The 26,219-nt window shown below is 48.1% G+C and overlaps 2 protein-coding genes across 3 annotated transcripts in view; both read left to right on the plus strand.

Annotated features, from left to right (window-relative positions):
• LOC310749103 (myosin-11) overlaps positions 1-26,219 on the plus strand; it is a 1,537,435-nt gene that overhangs the window by 526,584 nt on the left and 984,632 nt on the right. The gene's annotated exons all lie outside the window — the stretch shown is intronic.
• Positions 19,912-26,219, plus strand: part of EMP2 (epithelial membrane protein 2) — a 32,155-nt gene continuing 25,847 nt past the window's right edge. Inside the window, exon 1 of one of the 2 annotated variants that reach the window (XM_083585945.1) lies at positions 19,912-20,294. The gene's annotated coding sequence lies outside the window, so the exon portion shown is untranslated. The remainder of the gene's footprint in view (positions 20,295-26,219) is intronic. The other variant, XR_014541527.1, reaches the window with a different exon arrangement.

Raw genomic sequence — 26,219 nt, forward strand, 5'->3', positions numbered from 1 at the left:
CCTCGCTTCTTCTTCTTTTTTAAACAGATCTATTTAAAAACAAACAAATTAAGTGGAATGATTGTTGGCGAACAGGCTGACATTTGCTTTCATCTTCACCTGGTTCAGCTGGAATTTTTTTTTATTTTTTAAAGCTAAATAAGTTTGAAGTGGAAAAAGCTCCACCCTTTGCATTCTACGCTGAGCACTATATGCTGGATCACCTACATGGGCTATTCCATCCCTCTTTCATTGAGCTGTGTATAGATAGATAGATAGATAGATAGTGCTTTTTTCTGGGGGGGTGTAGGGGTACGCATACCCCTAAACATTTTGTGAATCTTTGTACTTTTGTCCATTTACTGTACTTACCGTATTTTTCGCTCTATAAGCCACACCAGACCATAAGACACACCTAGTTTTTGGAGGAGGAAAACAAGAAAAAAATAATATTCTGAATCCCAGAAGCCAGAACACCAAGAGGAATCGCTGCGCAGCGAAAGCAGCAATCCCTCTTGCTGTTCTGGCTTCTGGGATAGCTGCGCAGCCTGCATTCGCTCCATAAGACGCACACACATTTCCCCTTACTTTTTAGGAGGGGAAAAAGTGAGTCTTATAGAGCCAAAAATACGGTAGTTTCCCCCAATTTGAACTTAAAATGGTGATTTTCTTGAGTCAAAATGAGAGTACCCCTAAACATTTTTTTAGAAAAAATCTCTCTCTCTCTCTCTCTCTCTCTCTCTCTCTCTCTCTCTATATATATATATATATATATATTTTCTGCTTTACAATTTAGAATACTCATTTAAACATCCTTAAAGTATTACTGACTTCCCTCCTTCTCTTTCCATGGTTCATTTTGCATATCATAAATCCCTGCATATTTTACATAAACTAAACCATTCAGTATTCCATTATTTCATCCACCAAAACTTATTTACACTGTTGGACTTATCTTAATGCTGCCAGCGTTTTTAAGTGTACACAATTTCCCCCCACATATTCAATAAACATTTTCCAATCTTCTCTAAACGTATGTTCTTCCTGTTCTCTTATTCTATATGTTAAGTCTGCAAGCTGCACATATTCTGTCAACTTAAGTTGCATTCTTCTTTCATTGGGACCTCGCTCGTTTTCCATTTTTGGGCTAACAAAACACGGGCTGTAGTAGTGGCATCCATAAATAACTTTTTTTTGACACCTGGGAATTTCCATCTGAATTATCCCCAACAAAAAGGACTCTCTTTTTTTTGGAAAAGTACTTTTAAACATTTTTTTCAATTCATTATGGATCATTTCCCAATACTCTTTTACCCTTTTACAAGTCCACCACATATGAAAGAATGTTCCCAATGAGGTTGAGGGAACATGGAGCTGTATTTATCACCATGGGAAGCTGGCAAGGGAGCCAACCTGATGCCCTTCAGACGCTGTTGCACTACAACTCCCATCACCCCTTGGCTTCTTAAAGAGACATCAACCTGGTCTCCCAGGTCCTAGTCCAGCACCCTAACCACTATACTGCGCTGCCTCCTCACAGGAGATAAAATGCACAAGACGTTTGCGAAAACGTGTTTCCTGCTTGGCAAGATGGCATTAAAAAATTGTGCACGCTGCGAGAAATTCACACTCCGCTGCAGATGAATTTTCGCGAGGGCGTGAAAAATAATAATTAAAAATCCATTGCAAATTCATGCAGAGCTCCAAAGTGCCAGAGACTGCAGAATGTGAAAGAAATCGAGATTGGCAGAGATGCCCACCCTAAGCTTGCGATATGCAAGAGTTTGCATTCTCCGGCGTTTGCTACCGTCGCAAAATTGTGGCTTTTCCGGTTCCAGAATGCGGTGGGCAGAGGCCCTCCTTCTCAAGACTGCAACCGCTTGGTGATCCTAGTCTTTTGCAAGGCGGTGTGAAAAATAGGACTGGAGCAGCTCTGGCAAGAGAGAAATCGCTATTGAGCAAGGCCTAGCTTTGGGTGTAGCAGGAGGCTCCTCTAGGCTTGGAGCTTGCATATTTTCAGGAGGAATTCTCCTTCATCCCTGCCACGCCCAGCTTTGAAGCAAGGGGGGTGGGGAGGATTTGCAGAGTCGCCACCCTCCTACCTGGCCAGCCGCACCTTCCTTGCACCTGGAGGGGCTGGAGGCGCCCTCAAAAGAACCTGTTCCAGCACTTGCCAAGCCGGTTTGGGCATTGGGAAGAGCTTGGCTGAGGTGAGGCGGTGGGGGGGGGGGGGGAGAGAGAGAAGAGAGATGGCTCTATGGCTCCCTTGCCCAAAGCGATGATGAGTCAGGCCAGGTAACTCGCAGAGTGTCAGACCGACCTGTTCTGTGTCTTGTTTGCAAGCTGGCCAGGGAAGGCTCTGCTCTGAGCTGCTGGGGATTAACTTTGCTTAAGCTAACACCAGCCTGCATCCTGGAAGGCGTGGACCTGTGGCTGTGTGGTCAGAGGAGGTGTCTTGGGTTTACAGGCTGGTAATGATCCGAGAGCCAACAAGCTGCAACAACATCCGTTGGTCAAAGCGCTTGGTGTCTTCCAAGTGAAAATTCAAAGTGGTCTCTGCATACATTTCTCCGATGAAAATAGGGACGTCCCATTCCATAATGATAATTTTACTGCAGTGGTACCTCGTGTTACAGACGCTTCAGGTTACAGACTCCGCTAACCCAGAAATAGTACCTTGGGTTAAGAACTTTGCTTCAGGATGAGAACAGAAATTGTGCTCCAGTGGCGCGGCAGCAGCAGGAGGCCCCATTAGCTAAAGTGGTGCTTCAGCTTAAGAACAGTTTCAGGTTAAGAACGGACCTCCGGAACAAATTAAGTTCTTAACTCAAGGTACCACTGTATTTATACACCACACATCTTACTGGGTTGCCCCAAGCCACTCTGGGCAGCTTCCAACATATATAAAAACATTAGAAAACATTAAACATTAAAATAAAAAAACCCTTCCCTATACAGCAGGCAGGTTCAAAGTCTGTTTCGGGGGCCTAATCCGGCCCACCGGACGGTTTAATCCAGCCCCTGCAGCAGTTTATATCCTGGGCTAAAATCCTAAAGAAACCACAACAACTTCAATTCTAAAAGAAGCTGAACAACTTCAGTCTTAAAAAAAAGGTTAACAACTTCTGTTGGCCCTTTGGTCGGCCCTCGCGGCCCTTCACTTCATCAAATCTGGCCCTCTTTGAAAAAAGTTTGGACACCACTGCTATACAGGTTTGTTTGCAGATGGTTCAGAGGTCGGATAACTCTGCACCCTTCAACATTTCTCCAGTGAAAATAGGGACATCCTAAGGAAAAGCTTTGTCCCAGCTCCTGCCAACCTAGCAGTTCGAAAGCATGTCAAAAAGTGCAAGTAGATAAATAGGTACCACTCCAGCGGTACCTACCAATGGCATTTCTGTGTGCTGCTCTGGTTTCGCTTAGTCATGCTGGCCCCATGACCCACAAAACTGTCTGCGGACAAATGGCAACTCCCTCGGTCTGTAAAGTGAGATGAGCGCCGCAACCCCAGAGTTGTCCGTGACTGGGCTTAACTGTCAAGGATCCTTTACCTTTAAGGTTAATACTCACGGCATGACCAATGCCGTGGCTCAGAAGCTGTTGTTGAACTCCAGCTCCCATCATCTCTGACCATCAACCTTGCTGGCTGGGGCTGATGGCAGCTGGAGTTCACCAACACATGGAGGGCACGCAACCTCATGAATGAATGAATGCCTTGCCACTCCTACAGTGTCCCCACACCTTCTACACCACCCAAAATGCGTTTCCTCCTGCCATGTAGACAATAGGCGCATCGCACATGCTTTCCGTTCCCACCCCTCCTGTTTCAGCCACACCAAAACCTTCTCTTCCCCTTCTTTTCTTCTCTTCTCGGGCTAATCCTCCTGCCCCAGTCCAAACATGCCTCAGATGATCTCCTGGTTTAAGTGCCCATCGATCACGTTCCTTCTGTACGTGCTTCCCCTACGCAAACGGAATGGGTGCCAGCACAGCGGAAGCCGGTTTGCCAAACTGGCTTCGCTGCGTGAGCAGAGAGGGCTTGCCTGTTAGGAAAGTAGAGCGAGAAATCTGTTTCGGTTTGTTTTCATAGAATCGTGGAATTGGAAGGGAATCCAAGGTTCGTCTAAGCAATGTAGGAATCTCAACTAAAGCATCTCAACTGAAGATATAAGGTGACCCTCTAATTCACCGTTTAGAAAATGTTATGCAAGCCATAACATAGCCACCCATTCTCTGAATATTGGGGGGATCCTGAGGGCCTGATAGCATGGCTTGGAGGGCTACACTTGGTGCTTGGACCTCCGGACTTGTGAGAAATATTCTCAGCACCTTGAGAGACACCCCTCCCTGAAAACAAAACCATCATCCACCTGGTCTGAGCGCTCCATGCCAAACTCCCGGAAACGTTGGTATTTGTTTTAGCCACCTGGCTTTGCTGTGCACTATCAAACTTTCACTTAGACATGTTCCAACAGCGCTTTCTCTTTCTCTCCCCACGCACCCTGAAGCTGGCAGAGCAGATGAGGAGCTCCCTCTTGCCGGTTTGGATAAACATCGCTATCGCCAACCGCCTCCCATGCAGACGGAGAGCCCTGTTGGATCAGACCAAAACAGCCCCAAACAGCCAAATGGAGTTCTGTGCTTTGTGTCAGCTGCGTGGGGCAGGATGGCAAGCTTCCGAGTCCCACAGAAGGCCTTTCTGCTGAACTCAAAGTTGAGTTTGGGTGGCCCAAAGGCATGGGTGTAGCCAAGGAGGGGCAGGGAAGACGGCAGCTCCCCACAAATCAATACAAATCTGAGGTTCTGCCCCTCTAACAAAAGCCTTTCTCCCCCCAACAAAAATCCTGGCTATGCCCATGTCCAAACATGATTGCCATTGGGGTGCCAACTTGAATAAAATATTGAGGGGGGCAGGTAAGCCCCACCCTGCATAATCGATCACACAGTGCGGTGCATGCACACCATTTGAATGGCAATGCCCATCAACTTGGGGGGGGGAGCCCCTCAAATATTTTACGGGGGGGAGCAAAGGGACTTTGGCTTCCTATGATTGTCATATAGGGCACGCTGTTGCCATGGGGTAGTTTGTAGTGCAGTTAAACATAATAGTGTAAGAAGATCCTGGTGGATCAGGCCCGTGGGCCACGATGTTCACCATCTCTTTGCTCACAGTGGATGCCTCTAGGAAGCCCTCAGGGAGGACTGGAAGGCAGCAAGGATAACCCATATATACATCCCATGGGGCCGAATGTTGGAAGATCTAGGGCAGTGGAAAGGAAGGACCTGTTCACATAGTCTTGCTGTCACAGTACGGTCTATGGGTGATCAAAGTCCTGGCTGAGGACATCGGGACTGGGGGCGAGATGGTGGAGTGGGAGCAGGAATGAGAGTCCAGAAGCCAGAGGTCCGAGGGTCAGGAAGCAGGGAGTCACGAAGTCAAGGGTCGAGTCAAGAAGCCGAGGTCCGAGGAACAGGAAGCAAGAAGCCAAACACAGCAAGGCAGGAAACATGTTGCTGCGGCAAAGAGCCGAAGGGAAATGCTGACCTTCTATCCCTCACCTGTGCGGCCGCGCCTTGCATCTCCAGAACAAACTCAGGAAGGCCCCAGTCCTGCGAAGCCCTACTGGTCACAGGGCCTGGCTCCTGCACACACTCCTGACACTTGCTGCAAGGAACCTATGGTCCTCAAGTTGTCACCAGACTACAAGCTCCATCAGTCCCAGCCAGCATGGTCAATGGCCAGGGAAGATGGGAGTCCAGCGAAATCTGGAAGGCCAAACGGTGTTTCTGTGCACTCTGGTTTCCATCACGGTGTCCAGTTGAGCCAGAAGCGGTTTAGTCTTGCTGGCCACATGACCTGGAAAGCTGCCTATGGACAAATGCTGGCTCCCTCGGACTGAAAGTGACATGAGCGCTGCAACCCCATAGTCGCCTTTGACTGGACTTAACCGTCCAGGGGTCCTTTACCTTTTTAATATAAGTCATTAGAACTGTAAACAAAAATATATGAATGGAACGTTTGCAGAGAAGGTTCCAATCTGGTTTGTGAAGCAAGGATGCTTTTGGAAGGCTCTGCATGACTGAAAGAACCTGGGGAAGCGAGGGAAGCTCTCACTGTGCCCTATCAATAGGGACCTAAGAGAATAACAAAGCAACCCCACCCTGTAGAAACAAAAGGATTTCCCCCCTCCGGAACACACACCTGGAAAGCCAACAGACCTAGGCCTTTGATTTCCAGCCATACAGACATTTGAGCGCTTTTCCACAGGGGCAGATCATGTTCCAGCTGCCGTTCTGCCTTGGCTGCAAACCTTTTTCAAACGAAAACCAGTCCAGTTTGGGTTGTCTAGGTCTTTCTTGGGGGGTTGGGGTGGGTAATGTGGGTTGTACCGTACATATAAAGCACCCTTATGCTGTTCGTTTAAAGAAAATTACATGAAAATGATGTACCGTTGGTATCTAACACGAGTAAAATTGTGAAAGTGTACAAAACAAGTTCAAAACTGTGCTGGAAATGTAAAGAGATGGAGGGTACTTTTTACCATATGTGGTGGACATGTACATTGGTAAAGGCTTTCTGGGAAATGATAAATAATGAACTACAGTGGTACCTCAGGTTACATAGGCTTCAGGTTACATACGCTTCAGGTTACAGACTCTGTTAACCCAGAAATAGTGCTTCAGGTTAAGAACTTTGCTTCAGGGTGAGAACAGAAATTGTGCGGTGGCAGCAGGAGGCCCCATTAGCTAAAGTGGCGCTTCAGGTTAAGAACAGTTTCAGGTTAAGAACGGACCTCCGGAACGAATTAAGTACTTAACCCGAGGTACCACTGTATAGAAAATGTTTTTGTTAAAAAACCAGAAGCCTTTTTGCTAGGTATAATAGGTGAAGAGTTACCAAGAGAAAATACTTTTTATGTATGCAACGACGGCAGTGAGAAGGCTACTAGCCAGAGGTGGAAGGAAGGAGGAGTACCAACAAAAGAAAAATGGCAGATGAAACTCATGGACTATGCAGAGATGGCGAAACTGATGGGAAAGATCCGAAACCAGGAAGATCAAGTATTTTCTAAAGACTGGAGTAAATTTGTAATTTATTTAAAAGACCACTGTAAACAGTTAAAATCTTTGGCAGGGATGCAATGACACTTGTAACGTGGAATTGTTTACGATTATGATAGTTATTATACAGATGGATAATGGTAAAAGATGCAGCAAATCTAATCTTAAACATAGAAACCATGGAGGGAGAGAAGGAGGCCTGAAGCTTCAAAAGAACCCTGTACTTTAATGTTTGAAATGGTTATGTTAAAATGCTTAAAATATGAAAAAAAACCAATCAAAAAATTATTTTAAAAATACATGTAAAGCACTCTTATGCGACTCATAACCATCCTGGCTTCCCCCAAAGAATCTTGGGAACTGTAGTTTGTTCCACTCCACCACCTCGATCGTTTTGGCTGCCCTTTCCTGAGCTTTTCCTGAAGCAGAATACTTCTCCCAAGCCTTATTTCAGAAGGGGTATGGAATACTGAGGGCACCAAGGAAGATCTCCGTGAACACATGCCTGCCCACGGGCACCACATTGGCAACCCCTGTAAAGTGTGAGTGGGGGCCACAGTTGTGGAATTTGCATCCAGAACCTGCCTTGCAGTGCAAACTTCCATCCAGACTACCCTCACCTTGATCCGAGCAGGAAGTCCTCAAATGGAAGGAACGTCTGAATGCAAATCTCCCTCGAATTCAGGTTTCTAGAGGACTAACCCACTGCTAGACATCACCTTGCCAACAAAGGTCCGTATAGCAAAAGCTATGGTTTTCCGTGTAGTGATTTATGGAAGTGAGAGCTGGACCATAAAGAAGGCTGATCGCCGAAAAATTGATGCTTTGGAATTATGGTGCTGGAGGAGACTCTTGAGAGTCCCATGGACTGCAAGAAGATCAAACCTCTCCATTCTGAAGGCAATCAGCCCTGAGTGCTCACTGGGAGGACAGATCCTGAAGCTGAGGCTCCAATACTTTGGCCACCTCATGAGAAGAGAAGACTCCCTGGAAAAGACCCTGATGCTGGGAAAGATGGAGGGCACAAGGAGAAGGGGACGACAGAGGACGAGATGATTGGACAGTTTTCTTGAAGCTACCAGCATGAGTTTGGCCAAACTGCGGGAGGCAGTGGAAGACAGGAGTGCCTGGCATGCTCTGGTCCATGGGGTCACGAAGAGTCGGACACGACTAAACGACTCAACAACAACCAGAACCCACTTCTGCGGCTCACCGTTTTGCACATCCGAAACGTCACTCGAGAAAACCCAGCAAAGAAGTTGCCGGCGTTTGGACACGTTTACAGTTCTGGCAAGCTTCTATGAGAAACATCAGACTTAAACCCTCGCCGTCCCTCTCCCTCCTCAGAGCCAGATCTTTTGCAAAACAGATGGCCTGGCTTTGTGAAAGTCGGGAGCAGCAGAACGAAAGGACTTCGTTCTCCCTCCTTATTCTCATTTGTCTGCTTTCCTGCCCAAATGGAAACAGAGCAAACTTGGCAAAGCTCAATGCAGACAGAAATCAAGATTGCGCATCATATTTCCTGCTCTTGAAAGCACTGCCTTTTCAGCGATGTGTGTGCTTTATGGGGAAAAGGGATACGCACACCCACCCCATTGTGTACCCACCACCTTCCCCCTTCCTTTGGTGAATTGGGCTAAAGGCCTCTCCTTTTTTATGGACCAAACGGAACTCAGCAACATGTTCAAATGCTCTAGGCAGGCACGAGAGGCAGGGTTGTGTGTGCTTCGATCCAGTTTGCATTGAAAGGCAAACCTGACTAAATTGTCCTTCCCAAAAACAATACACAAACCCAAACGCGGCTTTTGCCCTTATCTGAATTCTCTAGCCAAGTCACTTGTGCACAAATGCGGGAAAGTGTGCACAGAAATGCAGAGATCAGTGAAATCAACACAAAACAATGCACTTCTATTGGGGGAAAATTGCTTTGCAGAACTGTGTTAACATTGAGTGAAATTGCAAATAAAGCCTGTGTACGTTAAAGGACATTTGCCCTAAAGTGCTGGTGGATTTCCATGAGGACTTCTTCCACAAGGACTCCTTCGTTCTTCTATGCCCCTTCTTCTATCCTTCTCATAGGTGCTGACTCCCTGGGGCTCTGGGTGCCCGAGCACCCACAAAATTCCCATATGAAGGTGTTGGATGGTTGGCGAAGGACCCTGAGTGAGAGGCAGGGAATGGAAGATCTTGCAGGGTGAGAGGTTGGGAGAAGAAAGGGAAGCTGCCAGGTGAGAGACAAGGACTAAGAGTTACCATATTTTTCGCTCTATTAGACGCACCGGACGATTGGACGCACCTAGTTTTTAGGGGAGGCTCCCCGCTCCCCTGTGGAGACTTCATCCCATGGCTAAGCCAGAAGCTAGAACAGCCAGTGGGATCCCACTTGCTGTCCTGGCTTCTTCTTTAGCTGCTCGCAGCCTCTCCGGCCGGGAGAGACTGTGCGCGGCTATGGCAGAAGCCAAGACAGCCAGCGGGATGGATCCTGCTTGCTGTCCTGGCTTCTTCTTTAGCCACGAGCAGCCTCTCCCAGGCAAGGGGAGCCTTCATCCCCTGCCCGGGGGAGGCTGCACGCGGCTCAGGCTCCCCCAACAGCTGCACACACGCTGCACGCGGTTCTTTAAAGGGAGTGCTGACAGAGCCTCCCGCCTGCATTCGCTGCATAAGACTCACACACATTTCCTGTTACTTTTTAGGAGGGGAAAAGTGTGTCTTACAGAGCGAAAAATACGGTACCTTTGATAAAGGACTGTCAGGGAACTGCCATCGGAACAGGGGAGGGAGGCAGGGGGATACAGAGAGCCTCCGATGCTTAGTCTAGCGGTGGGGAAAGCCACACCTCCAGGTGAGCAGAGAGGGAAGGGGGCAACCAAGTGAGGGGAGGGCTCAAAGATTCAGTCCTAGCCCGGCTGGCCAGGAGGCAACATGCCGTTTCCGTTGCCCAACTTGTGCAGAGGGGTGAAATGTAAGGAGGGGAGGCGGAGATTTGGGGTGTCTAAGTTCTTATGTTGGGGGAGAAACCGGAAGGGTCCACTCCCGGAATCTGCAAGTGACTAAGACGGACATAAACTTTGGGGTTCTGCACTTTAAATAGTTTGCACCAATAAAACATGTAAAAGACAGGTCGGAGTCCTGCCTGCTTACTCACGAGCAACCACCATCAGCACCTGACAAGGACTCTTGTGTTTTCTTTTCTCTTTCTCTTTCTGTTTTTATTTATATTTCACTTATTTCATTTTATTATGAAAAGCTTTAATAAAATCTTATGGGGAGAAAACAGAATATTGCTCCTTCCGTTTCCAGTGTCTGAGCTGTGCATCGCATTCCTTAGGGAGACAAAAGAGGCAGGTGAGCAGCTTTGTGGAAATCCCAAAGTTAGCAGAAGTACAAAACAAATCTTTAGGGAAAAACACGTGTGTGTGTGTGTGTGTGTGTGTGTGTGTACGTACGCACACATGTGTGCAAACCCCTAAAACAGCCTAATGGGGTCTGGGCATGTTTGGTGTCCATGGAACACTGACTGACAGCTGGGGGAGGGAACAGAAAAACCAGGTGGGAGGCGAGACGGAATGGAGAAACCTGAAGCGGGGCTTGGCTGGCTGAGATGACTAGAATAGCAAACAGGAGCACTCAGCATTGCAACATTTTCTGCTGAAAATCCTGCTTGTTTGCTTTTTTTTTTTTACAAAAATATAAACAGAGTGTTAAGTAGAGACAGACAGCAGACATTCCTACCAGCCAGAAGGTTGCTCAAAGAATGACTTCAACAAGTTTCAGTCAACACCAGCTAGAAATTCACAATTTTCTCTCTTCCCCCACAACCTGCTAGATCTTTTTGACATTATTTATTGGGGGTGAGGTGGGGAGCAACACACACACTACCAATGCCCATAGGTTTTTGGGGGTGGGGAAAGCTTCCTTCTGCCATATTAAAACCCTCTTTCCTTACGCCTTTGGGAAACCCTAGAACATAGCTGTCAACATTTCCCTTTTTATAAGGGAAATTCCCTTATTCCGAACAGGATTCCTCACAAGAAAAGGGAAAAGTTGACAGCTATGCCCTAGAATAACACCTGAAAAAGGCTTCTGTATCTCTGTCCATCAAAACTCCTTCTCTGCTCCTTTTCATCAGCTGGAGGGATATCACTTTCTTCAACTCCAGGTGGGTATCTCATTCAAAACACACACTGAGAGACATCCAGCTATCAGGGCACCATTGCCTACCATGCGCTCTCACTGGTGAAACCACACTAGCCAGCCATGCTGGAGCAGGAAGCGGCAAACCACCTATCAATATGATGTAGATGTCATCATCCCGGGAGCTCATGCTGGAGGGCAGGTAAGAGATCCAGTAACTAGCAATGATAGCGATGACCTCAAAGGAATGCCAGACCAGCAGCTGCAACACCAGCCTGTTTATTTCTGTTTTGACAGGGCTGCAGGGTTGCATTTTTGCAGCAGGGCTTGGTGAAGCCAACGACACATGCCCCTGTTGCTGCTGTTCACCACGTCCGGGCTGTCAAACCACAGCAAAGCCTAGCCCTGCCCAGCTGTGTTTGGTCAAGTCCAGTCTTTCATCACTCCCGATCTCCTTCTCCCTCGAGTCACTCCTCACTGGCTAACTTGAGATCGGTGCTGGCCCTACCAGGAGGCACGCTCAACATCTCGACTCAGGCAGCTGATTGGGAGGCGCAGCCAAATGAGCTTCCTCCCCCCCCCCATTCCACACTGCTGCCTCTGTGAACCCTGCGGGCAGCTGCCTTGCTGGTTTGTCAGTGATGGCTCCGACCTGGTGGAATGCTCTGTCCCATGAGACCAGGGCCCTGCAGGATTTAACTTCCTTCCGCAGGGCCTGTAAGACAGAGCTATTCCGCCTGGCTTTCAACTTGAACTTAGCCTGATCTTTTATTCCCCTTCCTTCCCTCCCCCTCCCCTTTTTATGAAGATTACCCACTCTGGGATCCCACAGCTAATGCTCCCCTGGTCTCCTCGCTGGCTCAAATAGGACTAACTTAGCCAGCTAGCCCTGGTGATCATCTAATGTTTATTGGATGGATTTTCCCCTAAATTGATTTTTGAATTCTGAATTTATTGTTATTCACGTTTTATACTGTATTTTATGCTGTTTTTTGTTGCATCAATTAAGTGTTTTAAATTTTTTGTGAACCGGGAAGGGTGGGGTATAAATAAAAATTTATTATTATTATTATTTGTTGAGGGCCAGGCTTGCAACTGAAGCCTCTCTGCCAGCTGGGCACCCCAGCACCCAGTTGGCACCCTACTAGAACCCCTGTTGCTGCTATTCACAGAGCACCCATTCTAACTCACAGAGAGGCCTGATTCTGCTGCATCAAGGAAAGCCTTTCTGGTGCATCACTTTCCTTCTGTCAAAAACCCCCCTCTTTAGCAGGAAGCTGGTTTGTTGCGTGCGCAAAACCTCCTGGTCCGCATTAATTGCGGGACCTGGATTTGCTAGCTTGAGACTGGATCTTACCAGCAAAGCAGCAACAGTCTTGATGAGGCTTCCTCAACCTCGGCCCTCCAGATGTTTTTGGCCTACAACTCCCATGATCCCTAGCTAGCAGGACCAGTGGTCAGGGATGATGGGAATTGTAGTCTCAAAACATCTGGAGGGCCAAGGTTGAGGAAGCCTGGTCTTGATGGTCTCCAAGACCTGCTTGGCTTCAGCACAGTGGCAGCTTCGTGTGCCTTCCCACCGTCCCCTGCCGACAGGAGTGAGTTGTAGTTAACTCTTCATTAGCACAACAGGATTGGCACGGGAGCATCAGGCCTAATGAGCACAGCAACTCAGGTCTTGCTGAGGCTGAAGGTCCCCATCTCCCCATAGGTGCCCAAGTCCCTTCCTCTCCAGGGTTTCCGCCCCAAGCAATCTGAGACTGTGCCTGCATGCCTGCCTTTGCTCCTCCCATTTCACGCCTCTCTTGGTCCAGGGAATTAAGGAAGGAGGGGAGCTTGCTGCAGAAAAAAAGGAAGACATTTGTGCCTCTTCACCAGCCTGACTCATTTCTGCCTCTTGGCCTTCTTCAGCCTGTTCTCCTGCTTCTACTTCTGCCTCTGATTCTGGACTTCTCTCTGCCACAGACTCCCCCCACTCTAGCTTCCGACACCCTCTCTTCCCAGTCTTCTCCCTCTGATCCCACCGCCACTCCGCAGACTCTGAACTTTCTCCCCTTGATGATTCCCCAGCTGGTTCCTCCCACCATTCCTCTGTGTCCAACCAGTCGATGACACCCGCACTACAACTCCCATCCGTCACAGCCAGGCTGGCCAATGATCAGGGCCAATGGGAGGTATGGTTCAGTTAGAGGGTCACAAGCTTGCCATTCCTGGGATAAAGGCACACAGGAAGCTGGAGGCAGAGAGACCCACATCTAGGTGCAGTCAAGTGGGTGGGTTTCACCAGGAAAGGTGCAACGGTGATTATTAGCAAACATCTAGCAAATGGCTTGTGATCCAGCTCAGTGACTTGTAGGGACCTCCAAAATCAGAGATGCATGCCTCAGGAATGAGGTCATGGTTCTGGCAACTCGGCTGCGTCTGGTCCGCTAATAACATTTCCAGAGGTAACTCTCCAGCTTATCTTGGCAGTTCCCGGCGGGAGTCTTCGCTGGGGCTTACAAGTCGCTTGCAACGAAAGAGCATTTGAGGAACAGAGGGAGTTGCTTTACAGCTAGTCAGACCGTGGGGGTCTGTTGAGCTTAGTATCACCTATACCAGGGGGCGGCAAGGTTTATCTTGCCTGGGCCAGATCGGTCCCGGGGAGAACCCTCCGTGGGCCGGATCGCGTGCCTGCCCGCAATTTTCGGCGCTTGCGCAGATGTGATTTCTGGTGCTGCGGAAGCGAGTCCCCGCACTGTGCCGGTTTAGCGCAGCACGTGAGTGGGCGGCTCAGTTTGGGGGTGGCTTGTGGGCCGGTCAAACGACCTCTGCGGGCTGCTTCCAGCCTATGGGCCTTAGGTTGGTGACCCCCTGGTCTACACAAATTGGCAGGGGCCTGCCTCTCTCTCTCTTCTCTCTCTCTCTGTGTGTGTCTAACTTAGAGATGCCACTCAGGAATGAACCAAGGATGTTTTGCTTGCAAAGCTCATGCTTGACCATGGTGCTGGACCACTTCTGGAGAAAAGAACAAGAGCTAACACTGCAGCTGCGACCCAGGGGCTTAAAGGACAGGATGGAGGGGGTTGCTCCCTGTGGTTGCCCTGTGGTTGCTCCCAACTCACGTCTCCCATGCAACCATCTAGTCAAACAACAAAAACAGGACAGCCTTGTAGTATGATATCACCCCGTTTGGCACTTCCCCATGCCTTGTGAGTGGCATCAGTCAGGGAACAGGGTGGGGGCTCTCCAAGCTGCCATGCGCTCTTGACATGTCAAGGATGATTTCCGGCTTCCACATTCTGCGGCCCTGACTGCGCAGCCTCTCCTGTGGCTTCTGCGAGGGACGCCCTGTGAACGCCCCTGTTCTCATACCAAAGCCTGCACTCTCCACTGTTATTACGCATCACCAAAGGCTTTGGGTTTGACAGTCATGGGTTGCATTCGTTTATCTTTACGGTTGTCCCCCCAGTTTCATCGAATCGTAGAAGTGTAGAGTTGGAAGGGACCCCCAAAGGTCATCTAGTCCAAGCCCCTCAATGCAGGAACCATGGCTAAGGGAGCCCTGGAAGATGGAGATCCAAACGCTGCTCAAAAACCTCCAGGGAAGGAGAGTCCACCAGCTTCCGAGGGAAATCGTTCCACTGCCGAGCGGCTCCTACCATCAGAAAGGTTTTCCTAATGTGTAGCTGGAATCTCCTTATGAGATGGAGAAGAAAGGAGATTTGAAAGCCGAGGCAGCAAATCTCCTTCTAAAGGTAAAGGTAAAGGGACCCCTGACCATTAGGTCCAGTCGTGACCGACTCTGGGGTTGTGGCACTCATCTTGCTTTACTGGCTGAGGGAGCCGGCGTACAGCTTCCAGGTCATGTGGCCAGCATGACTAAGCCGCTTCTGGCAAACCAGAGCAGCGCACGGAAATGCCGTTTACCTTCCCGCCAGAGCGGTACCTATTTATCTACTTGCACTTTGACGTGCTTTGAACTGCTAGGTTGGCAGGAGCAGGGACCGAGCAACGGGAGCTCACCCCGTCGTAGGGATTCAAACCACCGACCTTCTGATCGACAAGCCCTAGGCTCTGTGGTTTAGACCACAGCATCACCAGCGTCCCACGACAGTGACAGTTAGCACTCAGTTAGACAGATTGCACTCTTCCGTTTGACACATTTGTTGAGCATTCATCCCAATTTGCTTCCACAAAACTTATGTTAGATGACGATGATCACAATTCCAATAATTTATTCCCAAATGGCCACCTATTTTTCTGCCGTCTCTATATCAGCTGTGGCCAGGGCCGGATTTAGGTTTGATGAGGCCCTAAGCTACTGAAGGTAATGGGGCCCTTTATATGTCCAGCTGTCCTTTGTCAACAACAAATTGTCGCTGTTTTTTGTGTTGAATATATGCTATGTTGTAATTTATGGACAATTAAGAAGAAGTATCCAGTTTCTTTTCCCCTTTAAATTTTTTGTGTGGCCTTAAACTATACCTTGTTTAGCTTATACATAAATCTGGCACTGACTGTGACACCCAAGCTATACATCCTGGCTACCAGCCCCTTAGATATGCCATCCACTGAGTTCAGCAACATTTCAAAGGTATAAAAGGGTCCTCATAGCCTGTTCACGGAATGAAATCTCCAGCCTACTGCCATTATTCCGAAATGTGTGCCTATGCATTTAAATTAGCATGTGCAAATGTTAAGCAAACTTGTCCTCTTGTTTTGGCAATGATTTCCCTTTGTGTAGGCAATGCACAAGCCTGGCCACCCTTGGTAGAACTGACTTGGGTGTCATGTTCCACTTGGTGCCCTCAGGGGACAGAGGGAGCCAATCACTGGAAGCCTCAGCCTCTTACCAAAACACTTATTGAGGAGAGCAGAGTTAAAGGTGGAGGGCAGTGCAAGCAAGCCAGGTTCAAGCCCAGGGAATTGGCTGAGGCGCCAAAACCAGCCCCAGAGGCAAGTTCAACCCCTCAGGCAGCCCAGGTAGCAAGTGAACAAGACTAAGTTTGGAAACAATGAGCCAGAAGCTCGTACAATGGTACCTCAGGTTACATATGCTTCAGGTTACAGACTCCCCTAACCCAGAAATAGTGCTTCAGGTTAAGAACTTTGCTTCAGGATGAGAACAGAAATCGTGCTCCGGCGGTGCAGCAGCAGCAGCAGGAGGCCCCATTAGCTAAAGTGGTGCTTCAGGTTAAGAACAGTTTCAGGTTAAGAACGGACCTCCGGAACGAATTAAGTTCTTAACCCGAGGTACCACTGTATTGCTTTCAGGAATGAGAAGACTCAGGAGGGAGACCTTCTATATTCAGGCCTCCTAGACCACACCTGAACCACAGGTGAAGGAAGTTGCAAGGCTTACTTGCTCACGAGGAATCCTCCTGATGAGGTGTTTGAGGATTTGGGGTCCTTAGACACAGGCTACTTTTGGGCCTGGACCTTTTGGTCTCCTTGAGAGACTGCCACACCTGACCTGAAGTCTCCAGGTTTACTGGGCCTCCTCCAGGTGGCAGGCAGAGGGCTTGCCTCTTCAGGTGGCAAGAGTGCCTTTCATAAAGAGATTAAGAAGTCCGCAAGCTTCAGCCTGGCAGAAGCCAGCTGCAAATTCTAGCAGAGACACTCTGGGAGGATCTGCCTTCTTCCACTTCCCTCTCCCAATTAACCTCCGTCTCCAGGGGCTGTCCTCACGACATCACCAGGGGCCTCCCCTCCATGACATCACCAGATGTCTTGCTTCTAGGTCTCAGGTGTGGGCGCTGAAAACCTCAGGGTCTGGGGTGCTTCTGGCTTGGCAAACTGATCTGGAATTAAGGGGCTTTGGGCTAGCATAGCCTACCTTACAGTTTTGTCATGAGAGTAAATGAGAAAAGGTGGAGGATCCTTATAAATGCCACCTAGGTTCCTTGGAGTGAGAGTGGGATAAAAATGCAGCCAACCTATGAAGACTTACGTATGATGGGGATGTGCTGGGTTTTTCCGTTTGATATCAGCCTCTTCCCCTTAAATCAGGGGTAGGCAACCTGAGGCCCATGGGCTGGATGCGGCCCAATCACCTTCTAAATCCGGCCCACAGACAGTCCAGGAATCAGTGTGTTTTTACATGAGTAGAATGTGTCCTTTTACAGTGGTACCTCGGGTTACAGATGCTTCAAGTTACAGACACTTCAGGTTACAGACTCCGCTAACCCAGAAATAGTACCTCGGGTTAAGAACTTTGCTTCAGGATGAGAACAGAAATCGTGCTCCGGCGGCGCAGCGGCAGCAGGAGGCCCCATTAGCTAAAGTGGTACCTCAGGTCAGTGGCGTAGCGTGGGTTGTCAGCACCCGGGGCAAGGCAAGTAATTTGCGCCCCCTAACCCGTGGATTTGCGCCCCCTAACCCGTGGATTTGCGCCCCCTAACGTGTGGATTTGCCCTAACCCCAGATGTTGCGCCCGGTGCGGCCGGCCCCCCCTGCACCCCCACGCTACGCCACTGCCTCAGGTTAAGAACAGTTTCAGGTTAAGAACGGACCTCTGGAATGAATTAAGTACTTAACCTGAGGTACCACTGTATTTAAAATGCATCTCTGGGTTATTTGTGGGGCATAGGAATTCATTCATATTTTTTTTCCAAAATATAGTCCACCACATGGTCTAAGGGACAGTGGACCGGCCCACGGCTGAAAAAGGTTGCTGACCCCTGTCCTAAATGCTTTTACATTTCAGTAGCAGCTAGCTTTGGCGCTGGTTGGTTGATTGATTTTATGTCTCCCCTTCAGCTATAGCGCCTGGTTGGGAGCCAGAGAACATGTCCCTCTCAAAGCACAAACCTCTCACTGTTCTCGAGCAAAGACGCCTTGGACAGAGCATAGATGTCCCTCAACTATAATTCACTTAGTTTGAGCTCCTTCCAGCCAGCAAGTCAGCTGTTTGCAGCTAAGATGACTTGTTAAGTTGGCAAAATCAGCAGTTTGTTCTGAAGAGATGCTGCTACTTCCTATTGCCTGTGTGATGACATTTATTAAGATAAATGTAACCCGAGGTACCACTGTAGTTGCTTTTGACTGTTTCTACTGATACAGTGGTACCTCGGGTTACAGACGCTTCAGGTTACAGACTCCGCTAACCCAGAAATAGTACCTCGGGTTAAGATCTTTGCTTCGGGATGAGAACGGAAATCGCGCACCAGTGGCGCAGCAGCAGCGGGAGGCCCCATTGGGTAAAGTGGTGCTTCAGGTTAAGAACAGTTTCAGGTTCAGAACGGACCTCTGGAACGAATTAACTTCTTAACCACTGCACAGTGGTACCTCGGAACTCAAATGGCTCCATTCTCGAATATTTCGGCTCCCGAATGCCAAAAACCTGGAAGTAAGTGCTCCGGTTTTTGAACATTCCTCAGAAATCAAACATCGCACATGGCTTCCGCTGTGCAGAAACCTAGCTGTCGGCCAATTGGAAGCCGCTCCTCGGAACTCGAACGTTTCGGAAGTCGAACGGTCTTCCGGAACGGATTATGTTCGAGTTCTGAGATAATACCTGTAATGTTATTGCTTTATTCCCTTTGCAAATCACCTGGAGGGTTTCCCCTTGAATAATTGAGCGATGTACACATATTTATGAAAGGAAATAAAGAGAAACAAAATGGAATGTCATCGCAGCACATGCATTGTGAGGTACAAGTCCCTGCCCTGAGCACATTACAGTCTAGAAAAACAGGTTTGGATGCTAGAGAGATTCCTGCATTTCAGGGGGTTGGTCTAGATGACCATTGGGATCCATTCCAACTCTACACTTCCATGAATCTATGATAGGTGCAGGTTAAACAGGAGACCAAAGAAAGGATAATAAAGGCACAGGGCACAGTTTCTCAAACCCCTTGACTTCACAGACCCTTTGATGAACAAATAAAGTCATTGTTGACCCCAAAGCCTTATCAATATAAACAAAATAAAGTACGTGCTTTAAAAATTAATATACAAGAAGGACATCAGAATTATTCTTTTCGTACTGTAAAAAAGAATGGGTTAAAAAGTGAAACTCTGGGTTGCCTTGGACCAGTCACTGCCTCTCAGCTGAGTCTACCTCAAAGGGTTGTTTTTGTGGGGATTAAATGAGGAGGGGGAGAACCTCAGCTTGAACTTATTGGAGGTGGGGGTAGAAATGCAATAAATAAATATGAAATAGTACTTCCAGTTGCCAGCAGCCATCAAAAACCATTGAGGAAAAAGCTTTAGTCATCAGTGCCCATTAAGAAAATAACTGTTAATTATCCACCAGCCTTTCAACAGACACCACACATGTTTCCAACTTGCATGCAAGAGATTCTTGGCTTTAGTTGTTTTTTTTTAAAGAAAGATTTCACTGAATGACATCCAATTTTAAGTGATCTCAGTAGCTTGGGAGGTGGAACAGGTTTGTTGCGTGTGTGAAATTCAAAAATTAAAGTAATTTAGGGTGGGGTGTTTTTTTGCTGTATTTTGTTGTATTTTAAAAATGTGGTTTGAAGCCAACACCTTTAAAATATATTTTTTAAAAATGTGTTTAAGTACAATTTGAGGGAGGACGGGAGAGAAGACACTTTTAATTCAGCTCAGCAAAACGCAGAATATTCCCTGGTTTTTAAGAAAAAGCTCAGCCAAGTTGCAGCTTAGAAAAACCTTACGGAGAATGAAAATTCTAAAACTTCAGAGACACGGGGCAAAGCAGCACAACTCTTGGAAGGAACACCATATTTGCAGCCATAAATTCACAAGGCAAGGGAGAACATCTGGAAGACAGTTTATTCCAGTGATGGGGCAGGAAACAAACAAATGCCCCTCTCCCAGTTTCCCCAGTTATGGGAACGTACCCTAAACATTTGGGAGTGGAGGTCGGTGGTGGGTGAAATTTGCAGATCTGGGGCTTTCCTGTTTAAATCTCTTTCTCCCGCCGCTCTGCAGAGAGTGAAGAGAGAGATTGATTGGCACATTTGAAAAAAAATCCTTTTCTTCCCCTCTCCCCCTTTTCCACACCCAGCTCGGATTCTGACATCACCAATTGCTCCAGAAGGAGGCGGCGGCCAAGGGCAGCCCTTCAAAACAAGCTGCGCTTTCCGCCGCCTCGGCCAGCCCTGTGAACAAGAACCTAGCCAGCCCTCAGTGGCTAACAACCCCAGCCGGTGAGTAGCCCCCCAAAAACTTGGAGAGAGTGGGAGGCTGGGACGGGGGGGGAGGGGAGGGGGGAGGAAGAAGAGATTTTTAGGACAATTATGGATCCTTCTTTAAATGCAAAAAGAAAAAGGTTGGGAGCCGGATGTGAGAAGGAAGGGAAGGGATGCAGAAAAACGAAATAGGATCTCGGTGCGAATTAGAGAGGAACTTTGCTAACAAAGGAGGAGGGAAAGGAAGGCGCGGAGAGCGATTTTAAACAACTTCAGCCAGAGCAAATCTCCCTCTTCCGCGCCGCCCTCTTAAGTGCCTTCTTTCTGCAGCTGTTTTTTTTTGGGGGGGGGGACGTCTTAAAACCCTGCTTTTCCCCTTGCGATTTTTTTTTGCACTGCGCTTATTTCAGATGCAAGGGCAGGCAGGGGAAATCAAGGAGTGTTTGTGTGGATCAGTCTAAAATGCAAAGTATATATATATATTTTCCCCCATCTGAGAAAGAAGCAGCAAGTTTGGATTTTACAGAGCGGGGGGTTTAAATCCGTTTCTTGTCTTTAAGAAAAACACACACAAAGTTAGCACCGTCGGGCTGCTCCAGGTTGCATGCAAGTAGATCTTTCTCTTGTGTGTGTGTGTGTGTTTTAAAAGTTGTTTCCTGGCATGTTTTCCTGGGTTTGAGCCCCCACACGGGTGGCCGGCATTTCTTGTGGATTGACGACTGTCTCCCCTCTAGTGGGGCGAAAGGGGATTACTCTTGGATTCAGCCAAGCTTTTTCACCACATGTCGGTTTGCGCTTTGTGGTTGCGTCTTGGCTCGCTTTGCAGCTTCAACCTGCACGCGCGCGCGCAGCACCCATCGTGGCCAGCTAAGTGCAAATTCTGGTTCGTGGCTTTATTATTTACCCACACGAGGGTCATCATAGCTGAGCAAGAGGCAGCTCGTGGCTGGCTTGCAAAAAGTCCCATGTTCAGTTCCTGACATCTCCAGTTAAGAAAGGATCAAGGGACAAGAGGGAGCGGCCTCAGAGTCAGGGCATCGGTGCGCCTTTCCCATTATCCCCTGCACGGACCGGCAGCAGCTCTGCAGGGTTTAGGGCGAGGGAGTATTTTTCCAGCTCCACCTGGCAGTGCCAGGTGTCGATCCTTGGACTTATTTGCATGCAAAGCAGATGCTGTACTACTTTCCCCCGGAATCGAATCTCCTATATGCAAAGCAGTAGCTGAACAAAGTAATAGATTTGTGATCGTCCCAGCTGCTGTGAGTCTCCCAGGACTGACACCCCAAGTGGCTGGAATATATGGGTGCAAAAGTCTGTGGCAAGGTGGAAGGGTGGGCTGGCTGCTGCCCTCCCAAAAGAGAAATCGTTTGCGTATTGAGTCCACCAATTCCATTGCTAATGGGGATCTGTTTCAGGAGGGTGCAAAATGTAATGCATAGATCTATCCACATTCAGGTTAAAAAACAAACCGACCACAGTTCCCATGCACGCCCAGCACACATTCAAAGCACATGATTTCCCTCCCACCCCCCACTGAAGAATCTTGGGAACTTTAGGTTGCCCCCTCACTGGGCTACAGTTCCCAGCACCCTTACCAAACGGCGGTTCTCATGATCCCTTGAAGGAAGTCAAGTGCTTTAAATGTGCATTGAGTTGCATTGTGTGGATCTGCCCAGTTGCTTCATATCTGGAAATTTGTGAATGCACTTAAAAGAGAGAGAAAAAAAAGAACCCCCTTATGAACATATGAAACCAATGTAACATTTTGGCCAGCCTCATAGAACCGTATTTTGTATGCTAGCGTTAACAAGAAATTCATGTTCCCCATCTGCTTGGAACTGGTCTGAAGGACAGCTTAAAAGGCAATCCTTTTTATTTACTAGACATCTAAAGGTCTCCAAGTGACTTACAAACAATTTTAAAGCCTACTCACAAATACATTTTACCAGTGACACCATTCATTTAAAAACTGTATTTCCATGTGTGTGGATTAGACATGCTGTCTGCTCACCCACCCAAAGGGGATGGAGTGGGCTGGAGCCTGAATCAATAAGAAATCCTTGTTGGCACGGATTTCTTTGAAAAGGAGCTTTTGTGGTGCCCTCAAGATGCTTGCTGAACCATCCCTGTGACTGGTTCTGCGGATGCAAATCCTGCAAGACCGAGCAAACGAAACTCAAGAGACTATCCATGTCAAAATGGTTGGCATGAATCAGGCCACAAATGGGCGCTGGTGCATATTTAGAAGTTTTGGTTGTTGTTGTACCTGCGGCTCAAAGAGGAATTTTTAGAGGAGCACGATTTCAAGAGCACTTAGCTCATTTCACAACTCGTTTAGCATTTGGAGCATGTTGAATAAGCAGCATTAAAAGCAGTCTCATACCAAATCAAAGAGTCGTGGCTTCCCCCAAAGAATTCTGGGAGATGTAGTTTAAGGGTGCTGCGAGTTCTTAGGAGACTGCCTAGTCCCCTCATAGAGCTACGATTCCCTGGGAAGAGGGATTGGCTGTTAAACCACTCTGGGAATTGTAGCACTGGGAGGGGAATAGGGAATCTCCTAACAAGTTTAAGCGCCCTTAACATACTACAGCTCCCAGGATTCTTTGGAGAAAGCTGTGACTATTTAAAGTGGAGTCGTTGTGCTTTAAATATGTGAATGGGGCCAGAATCTGGAATGCTGAACTACCAATCAGAATGAATCTGGAATGCCAAACAACCAATTAGAGGGAATGTGATGAAGTGCATTATATTTCTGCATAAATCAACGGGGAGAGGCATTTATTTATTTACAATAAGAATATCTATAAGCTGCCAACTCATAAGGGGTGGAGAATCATGGCGGTGTAGACTGAAATCATGAATACACTGTTGGATGATAAAATACTGAGCAGATGACTGACACGGAATCAGATTCTCAAAAAAACCTAAAAAACTTGGCGAAACTAAAGGTTTTCCATAGGGGGGCAGAATATCAACACTGCAGGTACTTGTCTGATTTTAACAGAAACATTATTCCAAAATGCTACATATGCTTTATGGTGCTGCTGCTGCTGCTGCTGCGCTTTTAAAATAACACAGTGTTTTTGAATGGAAATGAACAGGTTCAGTGGTTATGTTGAGCAAGTACTGTTCCAGATGCATACAATTTATCAGGGATAACAGCTGGGCCACACTTGAGACTTTACAATCTCAAGTTGTTGAGTTTTTGTTGGACTGTGTCAAGGGATAAAACGTGAGGCTTTGGGACTGCGTAGGAATCCCTGCTCCTTAATTCCAAGTGGAAAGTCTGCAGCGTTGTTTCTCTCTGCACACGCTCAGAGGCACTCTTATTTATTATAGCCAACTCCACCTGCTTCTTTAAGGAAAGGGGGTGTGGCCAAGGAGGGGAGGCGGCTGTGCTTAATGGGTGTGGCTAAAGGGGAAGGAGAGTCGGGGCGGGGCTATAAGACTGAGAGCAAAACACCTTGTATGATAGAAGAAGAGTTTGGATTTGATATCCCGCCTTTCACTCCCCTTCAGGAGTCTCAAAGCGGCTAACATTCTCCTTTCCCTTCCTCCCTCACAACAAATACTCTGTGAGGTGAGTGGGGCTGAGAGACTTCAGAGAAATGTGACTGGCCCAAGGTCACCCAGCAGCTGCATGTGGAGGAGCGGAGACGCGAACCCGGTTCCCCAGATTACGAGACTACCGCTCTTAACCACTACACCACACTGGCTCTCACCTTGTATGATAGTACTTACCCCTGGCAGTGGAGATGGAGGGGAGATCAACTGAATTGGAGAATGCTCTGTATAAGATAGTTTCCTGTGATATATGCTGAGTCAGCCACTGGTCCATCTAACTCAGGGCTGTCTACACTGACTGGCAGAAGCTCTCCAGGGTTTTAGAGAGGAAGTCTCTCAGCCCTACCTGGAGAAGTCTGGGGTTGAACTTGAGGCCTTCTGCATGAAAAACAGAAGCTGTAGCACTGAGCTCCCAGCATCCAGCTCTCTCACAGGCAGTGGCGTAGCGTGGGGGGTGCAGGGGGGGCTGGCCGCACCGGGCGCAACATCTGGGGGTTAGGGTTAGGGGGCGCAAATCCACAGGTTAGGGGCGCAAATCCACGGGTTAGGGGTGCAAATTACTTGCCTTGCCCCGGGTTCTGACAACCCACGCTACGCCACTGCTCACAGGAGGGAATTTATCCAGGGAGGGAATGCCACTCAAGCAGAAATCTCTTCTGGCGGAACCAAAGAGTGTGCATTTGAGGGTGGCAGCCGCACAAATATTTGCTATGCGCTGTCTCCGGTGGTTCAGTTCCAAGGGGAAGAAGGTGCAGTACCTGTTGGCGAGGCTGGGGTCAGGGGAAGGGCTGTCGCTCAAAGGCAGAGCGGCTGCTTCGAATGCAGAAGCCCCTGGGTTCAGTCCTGATGACCAGGAATCATCTTCTTTGGCGATCCCTCTTAGCCAAGTAAGATTGTCTTCTGTGGAGGCCAATTCTGGATCCACACGTCCTTCCACAGTGGGGATATAGGTTTCCGGGCAAGAGTTGATCATGGTGAGGGTTTGCCAAATGTGCCTTCCTCTTAGCACGTTTCTCCCTTTCGTCCTGAGTTTGGGCGTCTTCAAAGCCCATGACACCTTTAGTAAAGGCTGTTCTCCAATTGTAGCGCTCGCAGGCCAATTCCAAGCCTGAAATCCTGGAGAGCCTCTGCCAGTCCGTGTAGACAATATGGAGCTAGATGGATGAAGGGTTTGACCTAGCAGAAGGCAGTATCCTATTGGACAAGTCTCTGCGCTGAGGAACTTGCAATTGTTTCAACAGCTATGGCCATTCGGGGGCGGGGATCTAGACACGTATAAAAAAAATCGCTCTGAAAATGCTGTTTTAAAGAATCGTTTTGAAAAATATATTGATTTGCTCTAAGCTTACCATCGCCATCTAGTGTCACATCTGTATGATGCAGTTAAAACGTTATATTTGCAAAGGCCTGGCTATAGTAAAGGTAAAGTGACCCCTGACCATTAGGTCCAGTCATGACCGACTCTGGGGTTGCAGTGCTCATCTTGCTTTATTGGCTGAGGGAGCCGGCATACAGCTTCCGGGTCATGTGGCCAGCATGACTAAGCTGCTTCTGGCGAACCAGAGCAGTGCACGGAAATGCCATTTACCTTCCCACTGGAGTGGTACCTATTTATCTACTTGCACTTTGACGTGCATTCGAACTGCTAGGTTGGCGGGAGCAGGGACCAAACAACGGGAGCTCACCCCATCGTGGGGATTCGAACCGCCGACCTTCTGATCGGCAAGCCCTAGGTTCTGTGGTTTAGACCACATGTATTAATTACTTCATGTTCAGATTACTGCAATGCATTCTGTGTGGGGCTTCCTTCCTTTGTGCTTGCCCCAGAAGTTGCAGTTCGTGCAGAATGCTGCAGCACAATTGCTGACAGGAGTGAGGCCTTGTCAGCATGGAACACCTGCACTCAGAGGGCTGCCAAATTGCTGCCAGGCTGAGTTCAAGGTGTTACTCTTAGCATGTAAATCCCGCAACAATTAAAGACCCTTTTTACCTGCACAATCGCTTTACCTCACTGGTCTGCTTCAATCTATAGAACTGGCACGGGTAGAGGTGCCACATAATACCTGTTCTGATTTTTTTTAAAAAAATGTTCCCATTAAAGATTTTCCCAGGTTACAAAAGTACAGACATCTTTATGTCGGCGCAACCTGTTCTGCATTGATCTTTTAGTGCCTAGAGTAATATACCCTCTACAAAGGAAAGCTACAAGGTTTGGGGGCCCTTTAATTCTGACCCACCCCAAAAGCAAATAAGAGGGGTGGTGGTAGAGGGATGGGACAGAGGTTTGTAAAAGATGGAGAATGCTTTTGCCCTCTCCGTCGTAAAACTAGAGTGCAGAGTACCCCTGGGAAACTTGATTGACAAGAAAAGATCAGGACA

Source organism: Podarcis filfolensis (assembly GCF_964270895.1).
Source record: "Podarcis filfolensis genome assembly, chromosome: 14".
Lineage (NCBI taxonomy): Eukaryota > Metazoa > Chordata > Lepidosauria > Squamata > Lacertidae > Podarcis > Podarcis filfolensis.